Source organism: Alnus glutinosa, chromosome 4 (genome assembly GCF_958979055.1).
Source record: "Alnus glutinosa chromosome 4, dhAlnGlut1.1, whole genome shotgun sequence".
Lineage (NCBI taxonomy): Eukaryota > Viridiplantae > Streptophyta > Magnoliopsida > Fagales > Betulaceae > Alnus > Alnus glutinosa.
The window spans coordinates 7,299,987-7,315,098 of NC_084889.1; the positions used below are offsets into that span (position 1 = coordinate 7,299,987).

Consider the following 15,112-nt stretch of genomic DNA (forward strand, 5'->3'; position numbering starts at 1 on the left):
GAATAATTCACCTTCCATGGACTTCAGAACATTTGATAGGACCAATGCTTTGTTCTTTTGTCAAACACTTTTAAGTTGTACGGACGTCGAAGGAATCAAATGCACATGCATATATTCGGATGCACCTTTTTGCTGGAACCCAGTTTTCTGTGCACTTTTTTGCAATTTTCGTACAATTACTCACTCACATTAAACCCCCCAAACCGATGTGTTCCACGAATCATGCACCCACGAACGATAATTTTGCGCCAAATGTAAAAGCACAGGCAGCAAGTTGATCTTAAGTTCTTTTTTTAATTTAGAGAATTAAGAGTTTGTTTTGATTTGTTATTATAAAAAGTGTGATTTAAAATAACGATTTTAAATTAAGCAATTTAAAAATGTGATTTTTAACAACTTAATTAAATGTTTGATAAAATCTTAGTTGAACATTTAAAATTGTGTTTTCGAAAACACATCTCATTGTTTGCAATTTGAAAATGCAGATTTTTTATGTTTTCAAATTATAATTTTTTAAAAGACGCAATCCCAAACAATCTATATTTTGCGAATAGGTTTAAAATTGCACTTTTTGTATATATACGAAATCGCCATGCATAACATACTATAAAACACTTTTTATTTTCCTATTTAAATATAATTCTCAATAGCTTCCCTTATCCTTTCCCTAAATCAATTAAATATTGTTTAAATTAAATGTTACGAGAAAGAGAGAAGAAATATAAATTATTTAAATATTGCTTCAAATAAATGTTATAAAATGTAATTAAAACGTATATTTGTTTTATATTTCATTTTATTATTTCGGAGTATTAGAGAATCTGTCAAGCTGGGATTGGTCAGTAATCTTATAAGGTGTAGGGCTGATCGAGTTGCTTATAAACATATACGTGTACGTGTTATTGTACGTGCCCATCTGGAAGGTGAGGTAAAGGAGTGGGCTTAAATTGGTCGCATGTAATATATGGCTCTGAAGCACCGAAATTGAACGTACGCATGCATTAACTGTAATGGCCGGCCACCACGATTTGCACCACCGCTATGATCCATATATATGTATATATAAAACTGATGTCCCCACTAATTAGATTCCAATTTTGGCAGCACCAGTAGATTTCTTTGTGACAGTTTCAACCTAATTGAAGTTCTCAACTCATTAGTACTCACGTGCTGTGAGTGTGATGCGCAACCGAAATTCTTCAACGAATTTTACCGACAACAACCTTTATGCATGCTCTTAACCCAATAGGCAGCTCCTCAGCCCGACTGGCCAACAAATTTCAATTACAATGACGTATTCTTTCTTTCTACTAGCTACGAGGAAAACAAAAAAGAAAACCTACAACTTGTGCACAATAATTCTTATGTGTAATATTATTTTAGCATTTTTTTTAATCATTAACCATATAGATTGTTGTGTACAAGTTATGCATAAATTGTGCAAATATCATTACACATATATGCACTTTTTTGTTGGGACGCAATATTAATATCTATCCAGTGCACTTTTTTTTTTTTTTTAATTTTCGTACAATTACTCACCTCTTCGGCTCATCCAAAGCACATCCAAAGCACATTTGATTCCCGCACTCACATTAAAACCATAAAACCATGTCATGCGCTGGAATATATTTTTTACACCTTTGTAGTGACAAAAGTCAAGAGATAGTGTATATGTTAACATATATAACAACGAGAGATTAGAGGATTTACTGCCAAATAGAAGAGCAAAAGTTCAACTAATGCAATTTAGTGTTTAAAAAACATTTGATAAAATTGATTAATGCATTTTTTTTCTTTCTAATTGAATATGGGAAAACAGTTATAAGAGAGGATCCTTCCTTCTCATGCACTCTTGATCCGGAAGGAAGAGAGAGTGAAAAATCCTAAAACAAAAAAGGGGCATGCTCCCAACTACAGACTCAAAATGAAATAAAGTAGTGCAGAAATACATACAAAGGATAGGAAATAAGTTAAACAAGTGACCCAATCTTCTTAAGAGGCCGCAAGGTGATTACAAAAACAAAAGATGCACAAATATTTAAGGCGAACCTATTTGAACCCTAACATAGAAGTAGCAACAACCATTGAAAGGAAGTTGAAACATTAAATACACTGTCTAAGTCCGAATCAGGGGACTGAATAAGAGAGACGGACCAACACAAAGATCGAATTAAAAGTCTCCACAACGGGATCTGACCAAAAAATACAGGGGTACATAAACACAAAATAAAAAGTGACTAAAACACAAAAGAAAAAAAAAAAAGAAAAAAAAAAACACAACACAACACAACAATTACCAAACAGTAGCAGCGACTGGGGCACAGAGAGTGGAACATGCTGACCGGCGCGTGGGACACATGCTCTAGGGAGTGGATCTCACGCACCAGTGCATGGTGGCATTTAGATCAAACTTGATTCTTTTTCTTTTTCATCCGAACCATCACTATTTTGGAGCCAAGATCTGAATGGAACTCTACAAGGAGGCATGTAAGCAGGAGGTTGGTGGATACTTGTCTCAGCAGTATCTCCATTTTTTACTATAAAAGCAGCATTCATACCCCAAGTAAAATGTCGCTCCAAATGACAATGCCAAAACCACACACCTGCCAAATATATTCACAATGAAAAGACCACAATGTTTCGAGTCGAAATATGGTTTAGGCTTATGTCCAAGCTATGCCTCTAATTATAATAATAATATCAACAACAATAACTATAAAAATATTAATAAAAAAGAAATAGATAAAAGCATGGATAGAACATACCAGGATTTTTTGCTAGAAATCTGATGGCAAGCCATCCATTCCTAGGAACAGCAAAGGTATTCACTTCAGGTGCATCAACTAAGTTATATCCTTTTTTGGGTCGGTTTTGTTGTCAAAATTCCCAAAACCCATTCCAACCACGAAGAACCTATACCCATGAAAATGCATCGGATGATTTGCCCCACCTCCCGACAAGTTGGTATCTTGAAAAAGTATCTCAATTGCTTCGTTATAATTCAACACTTTCACCTTAGTGCCTTGCTTTGTTACTCCACTATCATCTTTAGTGTCATCAGATGTAAAGTTAAAATAATAGGGGGGCTTGTCTGGGAAATCTATAGTATAAATCCCACTAATGTTCCTGCATTGAAGTCTCCAATTCAATATCATTTTTAGCATATATAATAGTAGGATATATACTTTGAAATTTGTTCAACGACCCGAAACAACACATAAAGAGGGGGGTGAATACGTGGATTTCTAACAATCTCAATCAACAAAAATATAGTGTGATGAATGCCTTGGACTTCGTAGAACCCCATCAGGTCTAAAGTTTGAATACCTGTAGGTGCAAACAATTCTATGGGACTAAGCCCGTTACAAAGCCGAGTCTTATCCGATTCGTATGGGGGGCGCCTAGCACAAGTCAGGGGTTTGCTCTTTAGGGGTGGGTACACGAAACGACCATTCATTGGGAGTTATCCGTGTGTAAATATATATAGCAACCACACATAATATCACCAAAATTAAATAACAAGATTCAAGACAACAATTTTGATGATGAAGTTGAAACATTTGAAGAGCTCTTTAAAAGTAAAACCACTCCAGAACAACGAAACCAAGGAAACCAATTTACTATAGAAGATTAAACATACATTAATACGTTTATACTTATAAAACCTTTGTAGTAAAAACCTTATTAATTTGTATCCAACTAACAATCTGTTTGTCTTTTACCATAGTAGATACAAAACTCTGGCCAATATTCTATTTATTCTCCTCTACCACCCGAAACTTTGGTGGCTTGAAATTTTTTGAGAATTTGTGTGGTTTATTAAACTTTAAGAGACATTATGACTTAATTGAAATCAAAAAGATACAATAGTTCTCTCTTTGCTCACAAAATAATTGCCTCAAGTACCTTTGAAAATCATGCATAAAGATGCTTATATAGGCCTTGAGAAAAACTAAAGTTTAGGTGAAAGTCAGTTTTTTAAGCAGCCATGAGAGGAGCTAGCATTCATAGGGTTAGAGTAGCGCGTTTGAACGCGTTCTATGCTTTCACATTTTCTCGATGGTGGCATTCAAATGTTGTACGACCGTTGTTGCAATCGAAGTCTCGGGTCTACCCCAATAATATATCGTGTTCGAACCTTCTTCGATTGGCTTGTGACCAAGCTTCTTTGTGGCTCTTGAGACTTGTGACCGAGGCTCTCGAGTAGGCTTGTAAACTACTTTATTTCTTATTCGTTTGAACTTGATGCAACCACCATTGCAACCGAACGTCTTGGGAACTTAAATTTCTGAAATATTAAGACCTCCATCTCCTGTGACCAAGACTGCGATCGAAATTCTCGGATCTCACTTATTCTCTTAAACTCTAAGCATTAAATAAAGTCCCAACTGAACAACCCACGCAAAAGATGGAAAAGTCGTTGCCTAAAGTAGTTGTTTATTTTTAATTAGAAAAATTTTCAGACAAATGTTATAAAATAATTAATTGTATAGATAATTAAAATCTAAATTTATATGCCCATAAAACCTAATTCTAAGTTCACTTCAAAAGGAAATTGCTTGATAACAGGATTCAACTCCTAAGGGCGAGTAGAACGGGCGCGAAAATGAAACATATATATAACTGAAATTTCTACGTACTCTCCACAAAATAAATATAAATCAAAGGAGGCCATGGGGGTATCTTATCTGTCCACAACAGAGTTGATCGATTACTACAGCTAAAACTAAGAAATTTTACGAGAATTAATTGAAAGAAAACTACAAAAGTTTGTTTCTATAGAATATCTGTGTAGAAAACCTATTCGAAAGTATGCGTCAATCAAATTAATATCATTGGGATGATAATAAGGAGATGCAATATTCGTAGCAGAAGAAGGGAATGCTTTGAAAATGCATACTTTTTTCTTTCCAAAAATGAGACAGCATGTTTAATAAAAAAATGTAAGGGGGAAAAGAGGCAAAACCTGTAGTATGCGAGCAGTATATCAGTACTTGTAGGATTAAACCAACTTATATTATTCGCACCTGTAGCAAACAGATAGCCATATCGATCTCCTGACTCCTCACATGTAGTGTTTTCACAGGGTAGGTTGTCAAGTATTGAAATTTGTGTTTGCGGAAGTAGAAAATTGGAGAAGAAGAAAACTGGAAGAGAGAAAATCTTCTCTGTAAATTGTATTGAAGTATCTTATGAATTACAATAGAAGTTCTTCTTATATATAAGAGGAAAGAGACTTGATCAGCAAGATAACTACAAATATCAGCATGTAACACATTTAACACGTGTTTCATATACTTTCTAACTAACTTAACAAAGACTAGAAATGCTAGCTAACACCCCCCCCCTCAAGATGAAGGGCCGAAATCTCTGAGATCAGATGAAGGAAAAATGTTGAGGACATTCATCTTGGAGACTAGATGATGAAAACGAGTAAAACCAAGAGCTTTGGTGAGTAAGTTAGCGAGTTGGTGATGGGTATTGATGTGTAGAGTCCGAATAATGCCCTCTTGAATCTTGTCGCGGATAAGATGGCAATCGACCTCAATGTGTTTTGTACGCTCATGAAACACCGGATTAGCTGCTATATGAAGAGCAGCTTGGCTGTCACAAAATAATAAGGCAGCCGAAGAGTGAGGAACATGGAGATCTTTGAGTAAACTGAGCAACCACACAATCTCACATGTAGTGGAAGCCATTGATCGATAGACCGGGAAATGGTAGTTTGCTTTTCGGATTTCCAAGAAATCAGAGAATCCCCCAAGAAAATACAGAAACCAGTCACTGATCTTCTAGTATCCGGGCATCCAGTCCAATCCGAGTCGCAAAAAGCCTTGAGATGAGGAGTGGAAGAGGTAGGGAAGAAAAGACCCTGAGCTGGAGCTGATTTGATATACCTCAACACTCGAACTGCAGCATCAAAATGGGGTTGCTGAGGATTGGCCATGAACTGGCTGAGAATTTGGACAGAATATGAAATATCTGGCCTGGTGATAGTAATGTAAAGTAATCTGCCCACCAGCCGCCTGTATGATGTAGGAACAGCTAAGGGGTGTCCCCTGTGGTGCGTGAGAGCTTGAGATTAGATTCCATAGGGAAAGTAACTGGTTTGGCAGCAAGTAAACCAGCATCTTCAAGAATATCCAGGGCATACTTCCTTTGACAGATGGAAATGCCTTTGGAGCTGCGGGCAATTTCAAGGCTGAGAAAAAACTTGAGGGGACCAAGATCCTTGAGCTTGAACTGTGTATCAAGGAAAGATGTCAAAGGAGAAATGGAAACTAAATCATTAGTGGCAATGATGATGTCGTCAACATACACCAAAATAGCAATGAAAACTGAACCTTGCAACCGAGTGAATAGAGAGTAATCTGCTCGAGATCGAACAAAACCATGGTTGAGCAAAGTTGAGGAAAACTTAGCAAAGCAATGACGGGAAGCTTGCTTCAAACCATATAGGGACTTCATAAGTTTGCGAACTCGGTGCTCACCCTTACTAGCAAATCCAAGAGGAAGACTCATGTAAACTTCCTCATGAAGGTCACCATGCAGAAATGCATTGTTAACGTCCAATTGATGAAGATACCAATTTTGAGAAGCAACCAAAGCCAAAAGACAATGAACGGTGGTAAGCTTAGCAACCGGGGAAAAAGTCTCATAATAATCTAGACCTTCGCATTAGTATAACCCTTTGGAACAAACCGGGCTTTATGCCTCTCAACAGTGCCATCAGCCTTGAATTTCACCTTATACACCCACTTACAGCCTATAGCTTTCTTGCCAGGGGGAAGGTTAGTGAGAAGCCAAGTGTGATTCTGTTCCAAAGCTTGAATTTCAACAGCCATAGCCTCACACCAATGCTGGTGCTTCACAGCTTGGTGGAAAAACTGGGGCTCGGGCTTTGTTGATACAGATAGACAAAACTGTTTATGACTACGAGAAATACGATCATAACTAAGAAATGAAGATAAAGAAAAAGGAGGATCAGAATCTACCTTGGGAATGGATTGAACTGGATGTTGAACAAGCTAGTAGTGATACTGCTGCAAATAACTGGGGATACACTTCTTCCTAGTAGATTTGCGAAGATTAGGAGGTGAAGATGGTGCTTTTGGAACAGAGGAGTCATAAACTACTAGATCAGGAATGGAAGAAGAGTCAGAAGTAGTACAAATGTCAACAGGGGGTGAAGCAATAGGAATATCAGTAGAAGATGAATCGGGAAAAACAAATTGGCCATCAGTAGGAGGAAATGTAGAAATATCTGTAGAATGTGGAAGAGGAGAAACAAAAGAATCTAAAGAATGAGCAAAAGGAAAAATATGCTCATAAAAAACAACATCCCGGGATACAAAATAGGAATGTGTGTGAAAATCAAACAATCTATAGCCCTTATGAATAGACGAATAACCAACAAAAACTGAGGGTTTAGCTCTAGGATCAAATTGTGTACGTTGTCTAGTTAAAGTAGAAGCATAACATAGACAACCAAAAATTCAGAAATGATCAAAAAGAGGAGTGGAAAACAACAATTCATATGAGGATTTATTTTGAAGAATGGAAGAAGGTAACTGATTAATGATCAATAAAAAAATTGTTATATATGGTTCAATAAAAAAATTGTCAAAAACATATCCGATAGAAAATGACTTTAAAATGTGTTGTAAGAAGAAGTATGGGAATATATATATATATATAGGGGAAAGTACACTTCACCCCCTGATCTATCCACCTATTGGCAATTTGACGCCCAATGTTCAATTTTTGGTAGATGACCCCCCTGACGTTTACCACTTGTGCCAATCTGGACCTTCCGTCCACTTAGTCCGTCTAAAGTGACGGAAAGAGGGTCTTGTGCAATGCACGTGAGCACTTAAAGCCCAGCATTCCAAAATCATCCCTTCCATTCAAAACACACCGTTTCATTTAATTAGTCAAAACACACAATTTCAACACCGATAACCCATTCTCCGAATTGCACCCGACCGACCAGCATGCCAGTTTCTACGCTGCCACCCAGGGCCGGCTGGGGCCTTAGGCGAATTAGGCGGTCGCCTAAGGCCTCCAATTTAATAAGGTCCCTAATAAAAAATTATTAATAATTTTTTTTAAAAAATAAAAACTTTAATTGTCATCAATACACTTTAATAAGGCTTCAAAATATGGTAAAAAACTAAAAATAAAATTAATAAGACCCCAAAATCTGGTAAAAATAAAATTAATAAGGCTCCAATTAAAGCTCCAAAATCTGGTAAAAATAAAATTAATAAGACCTCAATTTAGGAAAAATCAATGAAGATGGAAAGTCTCATTAAAAAAAAAAAAAAAAAGAAAAAAGACATAATTAAGTTGATTGTCCTTTACGCCCAACGTTTAGGATGAAAAAATAAATAAAATTAAATGCTAAGAATGAAAGAAGATGGAAAGTTTTTTTGAAAAATGGAAAGCCTCATATATTGAAGATGGAAAGTCCTGTACGCAGCACGCCCAACGTTCCTCTATTTTTTTTTTTTTTTTTTTTTTTAATTTCAAGTTCTCTATTCAAGTCAATTTTATTCAAAATTTGAATTTCTCTCTTCTTTCTCCATTTTCATTCTTTCCCTATAACTTACTATTCAAGTCCTTAAAATCATTCCATATCTACTCAATCAATCAATTGCATTAATTTTTTTATTTGATTTTAGGAAATATTTTTATATTAATTTGTCTTTTTTTGTGCAGGTTAAAAGTGTAAGATAATTCTACCATAAAGATTAAGGAGAATTCAATCTTTGACAAATCGGGTTTTCTTGTTCTATTTTTTAATTTATTTTATTATAGTCATTATATATATAAATTGTGTTTATTTAATTTGTAATTGCTTTTAGTTATAGATGTCTACTAGAAAATATGCTTCCGAATATGAAAAACTTAAAAAAAAAAAAAAACAAAAAAAAAGAAAAAAAAAAGAAAAAAAAAAAAAAAGATGTCTTAACCTTAAAGGTTTTCTAAAAGATGATATGGATGGCTTAGATTTATTTTCAGAACTAAAAGTTTTAACAGAAATTTTACAAATAGAAGAAAGTGTTCCAATTGACACATTAAATTATATAAAAATACTTGATTCTTTTCCTAATGCAAGTATTGTTTATAGAATTTTATTGACAATATTAGTTACAGTTGCTTCTGCAAAAAGAAGTTTTTCAAAATTAAATTAATAAAATCCTACCTAAGATCAACAATGTCACAAGAAAGATTAAATGGATTAGCCATATTATCAATTGAAAAGGAAATGTTAAAAAAACTTGAATATAAAAATTTAATAAGTAATTTTGCATCCCAAAAAGTGAAAAGAATGCATTTTAAATAAAAATATAATTTTAAATTAAATAATATTTAATTTATATTTAATTTTAAATAAAAAGCCTCACTTAAACTTTTCGCCTAAGGCCCCCAAATATATCGGGCCGGCCCTGCTGCCACCAAGAAGGCCGGCGAAGAAATCGCCCACACCTACAACTACATCTACGGCCTCTCCCTCACCGGCCTGAGCTGGTGTTTAGATTTCTTCTCCTTGTTGGAAACGACTTTAGTTTGGGAAACGGTGTTGTTTTGACTTCAAGAGATACTTCAAAGGACCCAGAACTCGATCAGTTCATGATGATCACGTACTGAATCGATGCTGCATTTTGAGTTCTGGCTGAGTTGCCGCTTGAGGGCTTCGACTACCAGTTGACATATTTTTTTACACCAGTTTCTAGCCATTAACGACATTTTTTTTTTACACCACTTGATTATCGCCATGCTTGGACTCCCACTGAAAAGGCTTTAACAGGTCCAATGAAAAAGCTGCAGAAATCAGTTCGTAGAATATTGGTATACTGAAAAGAGGAAGCGAGTCAGCTGGCAAGATGTGTGCTGAAGATGAGGGAGCTTCGTTCAGATGATGCACCCACATGTCCTACCTTGTCCACAAGTTCAAAGACCCTTCTACAATGCACCCATCAACCATGAGAGCACATTAGCAGGCAAGCAGTAACCTAAGCTAATGTGCGTTAACATCACCATCAATCGGTTGAGTGAGTGAGTGAGAGTGAGAACAACTGTATTCTCCCCTGTTTTGGTTGTGTAGAACAGGGGAGAACAGAGTGTCGACGTTTAGCCTGTGAACTATCTTGGATCCTGTTTCTTGATGTTTATAACCCCTAGATTAAACATAGCATCAGAATAGTGCCAAGTATAATACAGGGCCTTCCACACCTTGATTGATGTCTCCCTCCCATTTAACCCAAAAAGCCATGCTGAATCCAATAAGACATACAGAACAACTGAACAGTTGCTAATTAGAGACACAAGAATCCTACAAACAAAAATCAAGGAACGGATAACCTCTTAGAATATCTAGATTGCACGTGAAAGAAAACTGGAATCTACAAACAAAACTTTAGGGTATCCAACAGAAATGCTTTACTTCGTTTATCGTCGACCCCACCTACCTTAAAAACTTGCCGCATGCATCTCGTATTTTCCATCAAACGTAACTCACCAAAGATTGTAGGCTTTGTCCATCAACACTGGATCGTGGAGGAATAGAATTTCAACATGGGCGTTCTCAGATATGAAAAGTAATATTCATGATATGGCTAATTGATATATGAATGAACATACAGATACGCATCAATGCGAGCAATCGAGAGTCCATCAACCCTAGACGATCAGCAATGGCTAACATACTGGGTTTTATACTCCTTCATAACCCTTTTCGAGCTTTCTTGTTGGAAAGTTCTTGCTTGGTACGTAATATTGTTTAAAGCAGTGATTTTCTTTCTGGGTTATATATATATATATGAGTCTGGGTCTGGGTAATGGGTGAGTGCCTGCAGGTTTCCAATTTTGCCATACATGAAGCTCGTGTTTTGCATGTGGCTGGTGCTGCCAATATTTAACGGGGCAGCATATTTTACGGGAGTATTGTGAGGAAGTATGTTAAGATGGGGGACGTTGTGAGCTCAACTTATTCTGAGGACCACAAGAAGGTGCTCAAGATGATGACCCTCGACGCAAGAAATCCGTAGAGCGTTACATTGATAAACATGGGCCTGAAGTGTTTGAGAGAGTCATCAAAGCGGTAAGAAATAGAGGGTTGCCTGAAAATCAAATCGTATGCTTCGTAAACACGTCAAGAAGTGGCAGAACAAAAGGGCCAAGAATAACACTTTTGAGTTTGGACGTGAACTCGGGTTTTAGAGAGAGCCCTAGCGAGACCACCAGAGGAGAGTCAAGCAAAAACAACGACAAAGATAAAGATACTGAGGAAAAGCTCGAAGCTGAAGACTGGTGAACACCTAGTTCGTGAAAAGAAGAGATAGCAATACATGTTCATAGTGTGGTTTCTTCACAATTGACACATTCATTGCCTTCCGTTCAGCAGTTCCCATATTTGTTGCAATAGACAGCTTACTAGGTAAGACCATTGACGTGTACCAGATACAGGAGGAGAAGGAGGTGGTGCGTGATTTATCGTACATCGTACATCAACGACATTGTGAAAGGGTGCATCAGGCCGCTGGACACGGCGGAGAAGAGCATCGTCAGCAGAGGCAAGAAGCTTGGCCCGGCGCAGCTGAGAGTCTACAATCTGGGGAACACGTCGCCGGTGCAGGTCGGAAAGTTGGTGTCCATATTTGAGAATTCCCCCATTCTCATTGTTACAGCACAACCAATCCAACTCAATCACACCCAAACGATGGTACTACAGTAGACGCAAACTCTCTGTTTCTTTGGAAGCCGGTTGACGGGAGGACGTCGAGTTCCATTTTTTTTTCTTTCGCTTTCTAGCAAACCAAACACCAAAGAGAAAAGGCAGAGAAGGCCAACATGTGGGTCCGCTTAGCTTCTAAGGCCAACACGTCAGCAAATTAAATTTTGTGGAGCGCCCTTCTAAAACTCACCTTTGGAACACATGGGGCAAATTTGGAACTTCTGGCTTTTAAAAGGTCACATGCAATGCACGTGGTCTTTTTTCCGTCAAAATTGACAAGTAAGGGGACGGAAGGTTTTAAGTGCCATACGTTGTTAACATTAAGGGGGTCATTTACCAATTTTTAAACATCGGGTGTCAAATTGTCAATAGGTGGATAGATCAGGGAGGTAAAGTGTACTTTCCCCATATATATATAAGCAAATTTTTATCACAAATTTCTTGGTTGCTTCGCACCGTGCCTATAATATGATTCCCAATCATTAGAATGTGTTTCTTGTGAATCACGACAAAATATTAGAGAGAGCCATAAACCAAGAGTATGTTTGTTAACATATGTGTTTTGACATGATATATAAAACATAATTTTAACCATTTCGTGTTTTGAATTTTTTATTTTAAAAATAGAAAACAAAAGACAAACCAATTGGCCATGTTTGTTACCACTTTATTTTATGTTCTCAACTCAAAAACGTCCCAACCCCCCACGGCCCCACCCCACAAAAAAAAAAAAAAAAAAATTGATGAAGCAAAGAAAAGCCCTCAATAATATATTGATGGTCCTCTAGCCAAATTGAATAAACGCGACATGATTGCCCACTACAGTAAAGGAAATTGGCAAGGACTTAAAGTCATAGAAATGGACGTCGCTTTGAACCATGCAAAAAGACTTGTCCAATATTTAAGAAGAAGCGCATATATATGTCCTTAAGAGATAACTCAATCGGTTGGAAATTATGCCTCATGAAGTGGAGGTCATTAGTTCGAATCCTCAATTCCCCCTCTTTTGTGAACATGTCAAAAAAAAAAAAAAAGCGCATATAACACCTAGAAACTCCATCAATTTTTAATCTCAGGGCCCCACCCTAAAAGGCACTCTTTATTTCATACATCTGTGATTCCCCTTGATTTTTTGAGACTTATAGAAATAGATAATGATAAGCTTAATCGAGATCCTTCTTTGACCAAAAAAAAAAGGTTTGAGATCCTTCGATCTTCAAGAGGAACCGTCGATGTCTGCCGAGAAAAAGAAAAAAGAAAATGATGAACCGTCAAGATCTTTTAGTCTATTGACAAAGTCTACAAATAAACCTAGCTACCAAACTTTCCATTTGTTGAAACAATAAAATCAAGATCTTTTAGTTGATTGAGATCCTCTTTTGTGGACATGTCAAAAAAAAAAAAAAAAGCGCATATAACGCCTAGAAACTCCATCAATTTTTAATCTCACGGTCCCACCCTAAAAGGCACTCTTTATTTCATACATCTGTCCCCTTGATTTTTTGAGACTTATAGAAATAGATAATGATAAGCTTAATTGAGATCCTTCTTTGACCAAAAAAAAAAAAGTTTGAGATCCTTCGATCTTCAAGAGGAACCGTCGATGTCTGCCGAGAAAAAGAAAAAAGAAAATGATGAACCGTCAAGATCTTTTAGTCTATTGACAAAGTCTACAAATAAACCTAGCTACCAAACTTTCCATTTGTTGAAACAATAAAATCAAGATCTTTTAGTCGATTGAGATCCTCTTTTGTGGACATGTCAAAAAAAAACAAAAAAGCGCATATAACGCCTAGAAACTCCATCAATTTTTAATCTCACGGTCCCACCCTAAAAGGCACTCTTTATTTCATACATCTGTCCCCTTGATTTTTTGAGACTTATAGAAATAGATAATGATAAGCTTAATTGAGATCCTTCTTTGACCAAAAAAAAAAAAATTTTAGATCCTTCGATCTTCAAGAGGAACCGTCGATGTCTGCCGAGAAAAAGAAAAAAGAAAATGATGAGCCTTCAAGATCTTTTGGTCGATTGACAAAGTCTACAAATAAACCTAGCTACCAAACTTTCCATTTGTTGAAACAATAAAATCAAGTGTTGAAGGGCATGAGCAATCGGCCACGTGATTCACCTTCCATGGATTTCAGAATGGACATTTTGATAGGGCCAGTGCTTTGTTGTTTTGTCAAACACTTTTCAGTTGTACGGACGCCGAGGAACAAATAAACATGCATACATTATAGGTATGCACTTTTTTGGTTGGGACCGAATCTATTGTGTTTACTTTTTTTAATTTTCGTACAAATTACTCACCTCTTCGGCTCTTCCAAAGCACGCTTGATTTCCCACTCACGTTAAACCCACCAAACCGATGTGTTCCACGATTCATGCACCCATGAATTTTCTGGGATGCTTAGTTGCACAACATATTTGATACGATCAAAATATGATGGGACTTATGTATGATGGGTCTATCAATATGTCTTGATTGTGTAAAAGTTGTGAACTTTTAATTGTACAAAAATTATTTTCCGAATTTTCTTGGTTATAAAACATTGAATCTCAACCTAACTTCTATCATATGCGGGGCTCATGTTTGACTGTGATAGTCCGGACATTGCACCTTTGAGGCAAACGATAATTTTGCGCCATATGTAAAAGCACAGATAGCAGTTTATCTTAAATTCTACTTCAATTTAGAGAATTAAAAATTTGTTTAAATTTGCGATTTTAAAAAGTGGAATTTAAAATAACAATTTTAAAATTGGCGATTTAAAAACGTGATTTTTAACAACTTACTTAAGCTTTTGACAAAATCGCAGTTTGACCTTTAAAATTTTATTTTAAAAAACTCATCTCATTGCTTATGATTTGAAAATCTAGATTTTTTATGTTTTTAAATTGCAATTTTTTAAAAATGCAATATCAAACAATCTATATTTTGCAACTTGGTTTAAAATCGTACTATTTGTATACGAAATCACAATTATGCCAAACACACTGTAAAACACTTTTTGCTTTCCTATTTAAATATAATCATAAATAGCTTCCCTCATCCTTTATCTAAACCAATTATATACTGTTTAAATTAAATGTTAAGAGAAAGAGAGCAAAGATAAATCATTTAAATAATGTTTTAAATAAATATTAGGGGAATGAGAGAAGAAAGATAATTTTTTTTTTAATATTAAAATAATGTTAAGAAAACCACTTTTACTTTCCTAGATTTAGGGTACAAATTTTGATATATATATATATATATATATATATATATATATATATATATATATATATATCAAAATGTTTAATCAATATAACTTTCCTCTTTTTGTCTATCCAATCCCTTAACCCCTTCTTCGTAAGGTTGGC

General features: G+C 35.9%; 1 pseudogene; it reads right to left on the reverse strand.

The window, feature by feature from the left end:
• Window positions 1–2,303: 2,303 nt before the first annotated feature.
• LOC133866085 (putative laccase-9) overlaps window positions 2,304–15,112 on the reverse strand; it is a 40,829-nt pseudogene continuing 28,020 nt past the window's right edge.